This window comes from Crocodylus porosus, unplaced genomic scaffold, assembly GCF_001723895.1.
Source record: "Crocodylus porosus isolate Cpor-Errol unplaced genomic scaffold, CroPor_comp1, whole genome shotgun sequence".
NCBI lineage: Eukaryota > Metazoa > Chordata > Crocodylia > Crocodylidae > Crocodylus > Crocodylus porosus.
In genome coordinates, this window is record NW_017728943.1 from 21,796,165 (window position 1) to 21,802,447 (window position 6,283).

A 6,283-nucleotide genomic window follows, 5' to 3' on the forward strand; every position below is an offset into this window, starting at 1 on the left:
GCACTCTCCCAGTTGCCTAGGATTTCCATATTGTTCCAAAATTAATTATAAAATTAGCTTCAGCAAGACAGAGGTCTTCTCTACCAACATTTTGAAGACTCTTCAGTGCAAGCAACCTAGACCTACTGATTAAAAAATGTTTATCTCTAATAAGTAGAACTTAACATCCTCCTTAGTTCCTAATGGTATAGAAGGCATTGCATTCTGTGATACAAGTACATCATCCTTCTTATTTCTGTTTTGTACTTAGAAATATTTATTGAACACTTCTGCCTGCTCTGCTTCATTAGTACTGTAATAATTTAGTTACCTACACAAATTAATGGGCCTAAAAATTGTTAGAATTTTTTTCTAGTATACTTAAAGTTTTCTAGTCATGGGCTTACTACCCATGGAACTTCCCCTGGTGTCTCTAGCTTCCCTTATCAGTTTTCTGCACTTCAAAACTTTCAATATATATCTATTCTTTATATTGTTTCCTATCTACTTCTTACTCTTTTTCCCATTCAAGTCTATAGCATTGTATTATATGACTTAATTTGCCACTGAGCAAAGATGAGCTTTTGTCCAAAGTTCTCCTTGTAATTGACTGTGAATCAATATCTTTGGGCCATCTAAAAAACTATTATTGAAGAACTCCCAATGTTCACTTCAGATTTTTTCTTTCTAAATGTTTTCTTTAAGTTCCTGCTATATTTTTTTCAAACTGAATGACTACATTATAAGATTAACCCTATAAAGATGCTAGATGGGCTCGGCAAGTTCAACAGCAAGATGCTTTTAAATGGATCTAAAAGTTAATGATGAACCATCTAGTCCTAAAATATGTAAAAATATGTAAAGGATACAAACTGGTCAATTAAATGGTAATGAATACAGATTGGGAAGAGTGCTGCAATAATATAATCAAACTGTAGCCTTTGCCCTTATCTTTATATATAAGAATATCAAGTATACCATGTTTTAACTGATTGCTGTGTGGATTGTTGTGAAATAGATCCCTTATAGAGAACAGCAGTTTTCTCTGTCATTAAACACTGCTAAACTCATTTTGTCTGGCACTGCCCTCTCAAGGCTATTATGACAGATAATGGACCTCAGATTGACTACCAGAAATATCAGTGGAAGGAATGGGTACCATCTCATTGAAGCATCTTGTCTCACTTTGCATCCAGACTCCACTACCTAGAGTAAATAAAACTCTGAAGCCAGCAGCAGTAGGAAAAAGAGACAGAACAAGTTAAACAGCAGTGACAACAAGTCAAACAGTGCTGTGACAATACAGTCAAGGAGCTAGAATAACCAGAGTCCAGCCAGTTTCTAAGGTATATAAAAACAGCTCAAATGACTTGCGTAGCAATAGGGTAGGACAGTTCTATCACTGCAGATATTGTTTCCTGAGAACAACCAAGAAACTATTGTCCTTGAGGGACATCCAAAAATGTCCCAGCAAATGGATGCAGATATCAGCAACACAATGAATTAGTAAAGGTGATATTAGAAAATCTAGGAGCCTAGAGATCTACTGAGGGCAAGCAGGAAAAGAAGGTAGGAACTCAAAACCACATGGAATGGATATTGCCTAGAAATTTCAGGGACTGAATTTACTCAAAATGCTTTGATTTCCTGTATTGGGGAAAAAAATAATATGTGTGTACTTCATGTATTCACATCCAGTCTGCAGTTAGTCAGTAGAAAATGTGCCAGTAGATGGCACTTCAGAATATGCAACATGGAAATTTATGGTTTTTTTAAGACCAATATCTGTTGTTCTGCAATGCAAATGGCTACTTGTCTGCAGCTCTCCATACTGCTTACTAAAAATAGGTCATCTGTATGAAGTAGGCATTGTGTCTCAAAGATCCCTACTGGAAGTCCTCCATTTTGGGGAGAGGGTGTATGTTTTGAGGGGTACTATTTTTGGGTCATCTGTTTGAAGTTTTGTGCTGAAGTTTCATCTGTTTTACTCCTCTCTTCTGTTAGGAGTCCTCTGTTTGCCTTTTATTTTTTCATTTGATGGATTCGTGCATGAATTCAATGTCATGTATTTTCCCACCTATTTAGTTTTGCAACTTTTTTATGTTCACTTGTGGGTATCAGACTGTCTGTGGTTCTATTTAAAGCAAACAAATAGCTGAATAGTTTCCTACTTTTGGCTTGGTTTTCTTGCTTATGAGCACATGTGGGGAACACGTACCATATATATTCTTTTATTTATTTGACATTTACTTCTGTCTAACAAGACGGTGCCAAAAGGAGCTTTTGCAAACCAAACAGTGGGTAATGATAAGGTACTTCTGGGTAAAGAACAAAGGGAGGTGAGAGAACAGCAGCTGGACAACTAGTTTCCAAGTACTAGCCAAAGTTGCATAGCTGTTTAGTCAAAGCTTGAGAGACTCAGATCTGAGGACAGAAAACAAATGAAGTCTGTAGAGATGGAAGGGGATTCAATGTACTGGCAACTTGTCTACAGAAAGCAGATGGACTCAGATACTGGCCCTATGGGATAGGTCTGTGGCAGCCCTGTTAGTTCCAGCTTTGCGGGAAAGGATAAACTTAAGTTAAGACTCAGGCCTTTTGTTGTTTTAACTGTTTATTCTGATTGATGTGGGCTTCTGGGTAAATAAACAATGCCTCTGTTCTGAAGATATTTTGAATCATCTTAATTCTCTGGTCATAGACTGGCGGAGGGAAGTTTCTTGCAGCTGGCCTTTTGGGTCATCACAGAATCATAGAAAATGAGGGTTGGAAGGGTCCTCAGGAGGTCATGTAGTCCAACCCCGGCTCAAAGCAGGACCGTCCCCAACTATCTCATCCTAGCCAAAGCTTTGTTAACCTGGGTCTTAAAAACCTCCAAATGGAGAGCCCACCACCTCTCTGGGTAACCTGTTCCAGTGCTTCACCACCCTCCTAGTGAGAATTTTTTTCCTGATATCTAACCTAAACTTCTGTTACTGCAACTTGAGACCATTGCTCCTTGTTCTGTCATCTGCCACCACTGAGAACAGTCTAGCTCCATCTTCTTTGGAACCTCCCTTTAGGTAGCTGAAAGCTGCTATTAAATCCTGTCTCAGTCTTCTCTTCTTCAGATTAAATAAACCCAGTTCTCTCAGTCTCTCCTCAGAAATCATGTGCTCCAGTTGTTGTTTGGAGAACCAAAGAACAACTGCGCACCAGAATGAACGCACACTGAAAATCTATTAAAGACAAGAATACCCAATTACCAGTGAGGGCACATTTCTCAAAAGAAAACCACTCTCTCCCCAGTTTCTCAGTTCTAACCCACAAAGGGAACTTACAAAACACTTTTCACAGATGAGCCTATGAACTTCACTTCATCAGCCTCCTGGATACAAAAATTCATGGACTAAATATAAACATTGGATTTATGACACATTATAATCTGCCTGACATCTGACTCCTCAGGTACCACTCCTCAGGTATCTGCTACATTCATTCCCCTTCTCCCTCACCTTCCCCCCCCAGCCTGTCTCTCAATTGACTCCTCAATTTACATCTCCACTGACTCCCTTTATTGCATGCATACCAGCCTCTGGCCTCTTTACTATTCCTTCCATCCTGGAAGAGCACACACACCAACTGTAAATGCTTCCTCAGCCTGACAAAGGATTTTAAACCTGAAAGCTTGCTAAGCTTTTAGGCTAAGCATTTAGGCCCCTGATGTCTAGGGATGACATCTTTTCTGCAGCTCCATACCTTTCCTACATTGCGACCCATGCCTTACAGATGGCATCCCAGGAAGCTAAGCTCACCTGGAGCTTCACAACTTCACAGCAACCAGCAAGCCTCAGGCCTCTCAAAGCTCTTACAGGTCTGGGCTTTCCCTAGCCAGGACTGTGTATGTTTGAGGTGGCTGGAGATAACAAGGTGCCTCCTACGCACCTTTCACCAGGGGGGTTTGTAGTTCTGGCATTTCCTGGAGGCTGCTGTGCCACTGGCAGGCCTGACCTGGCAGGGTACAGTTTTAGATCATGCCCAGAACCTGGACCCTCCTCCTTTCCCCAGAGCCCCAGCCCATACCTCCAAGTTCATCCTGGCATGGGAGCTCAGTAGGGACATGTTCTTCCCCTGCTGGCTGGTGATACAGTGAGTGCCACCTCCAGCTCTGAGAGCAGGGCATTAAATGGTTTAAATTTTTTTTTTAAGGAAATAGATGTGGACAGAGTGAGGAAGGTGGCACTCACTCTGTCTGCATGTGGAGCTTGGAGAACCCCACCAGCAGGAGGTTTACCTTGAGACACACAAGCTGCTTCACCAAACCAGGATCCAAGGAGGTACAGTGGGGTGTCACAGCATTCCCAGCTCAGAACACTGGAGGGTGGACAGGGCAGGTGTTCCCTGGCAATCATGGCCAGAGCCTGCCACATCTGGCTCTGGCTTGCCCAGTAGGCCAAGGGGTTGTAGAGCAGTGGCTCCACTTCCTCAGCAAGATAGGTAGCCACCGAGGCCTTGGTGCTACCTGCCTGATGCTGGGGTCTGGTGCCTCTGGACCCCAACATGGAAGCCATGTCCTTGGCCCACTTTGGCAGCACCTGTGGTGGAGGAGACTGGCTGGTGGATGAAATGCTGTCACGGGACAATGGTTCCTCCACTTCCATGTCCCCCCACCTCTGCCCTTCTGCCTCCCTGACTCTGTTCATCAGCACCTCCATCCAGTGATCCAGGGTTTTGCTGGTGCACATGCTGTCCCTTCACCCTCAGGTTGCACATGGTTGCCAGCACATGGACTGTAGTGTACCGCAATGGATCCAGACATTTCTTGATGCCCTCCTTCAGCTGTTTCACCAGTCCCTGCACCTCTGGTGAAAGTGCCTTGTCCCAGCCAGGAACATCGATCCCCTTGAACTTCTCCATTTGGTTCTGAAGCTCCCTCACCAGCTCTGAGGCTCTCAGTGGCCTTGAGGAATGGCTTGAAGACCACCAAGATCTGGGAGATGGTATCCCACTCAGCTTTGTTAAGGAGGCTGCTGATCCCATTCTCCCCAAGCAATGTTCTGTTGTTCCATCAGCCTTCTGAGTATAGGTATGTGGAGTTCCACCAAGTCTCCACATCCTGCATGATTTTGTGCTGTGGGATGCTCAGCTCTGCTTGTTTGTCCTGCAGCATCTTGCCCCTCTTAATACTCCAGTGGAAGTAGCCCAGCACCTTCCTGCATTTTGAAATGAGCTGGCTGATTGTGATAGCACCCTCACCAGCAGCCTGTCCCCCTCCAAGGTGTCCCTGACTATAAGGTGGAACTTGTATGCCACACAGTCACAAGTTGGCATCATGGACCAACTTGACCATATTGGCCCCATTGTCAGTGACCATGAACTCACGGGTGAGCTTGCCCTGCCCAACAAGCCACCCCTGCACCATGCGGTTCATGGCCTCCATGATCTCTGTTGCTGTGTGGGATTCATCCATCACCTCGGCTTGAAGAAGAGCCCACTGACAACCTGACTGGTCGCACCAGTGCCATGTGAGGAAGAGGTGGGCATGATTTCCACCCTGATCACTCCAGATGTCTGAGGTGAAGTGTAAGGCCACCTGCAGGCCTGTCTTATGCACCTCCTTCCTCAAGTACTTCCTGCATGCCTCATACAGGGAGGGCACCACTGTCCTGCTAAAGGTGGTGCTACAAGCACCATGAGCTGCCTGAACCCTGGCTGCTCAACTAAGGAGACGGACTGGCCATCTACAGCAAGCATCTCCCCAATGGTCTGGGTGATCTCGCTTACCTTGGGAATACGCCCCGCCATGTGGCAGGTCAGTAGGGGGTGCTCCTGTGCTGAGCCACCCAGCTCATTGTGCCCGACCACTTTCCAGGCTCTGAGTGCCTCCCTGGGGGCACATCACATATGGCCAACCCCCTTCCTGGAGCACACCCACTAGGCTGGGGGTAGAGCTGCCACCATCCAGGGATGGGCTTGATTCTGGCTCTGCACCCCCTGGGAAACAGATGTAGTAGCCCTCAAGGATACTTAACTCACTTCAGGACCCTGGGATGCTTCAGTCAGTCAGAAGCACAAGTAGTGGTCTCCCTTAGTTAGCCGTACCAAGGACTTATAAAGGGCCATAATGATACTGGTTGTTTTGTTTACAGTTCCCTTCTTAATAATCCCTAACATTTTGTTTGCCTTTTGACAGCTGCTGAGCACTGAGCTGATGATTTCTGTGAATTGTCCACAATGACTCCCAGAGTCCCAGATCTCTTCCCTCGGGCTCTACGGCCCCTCCACTGGGCACCTCAGAGACGGCCACCCAGATGGAGCCCATGGT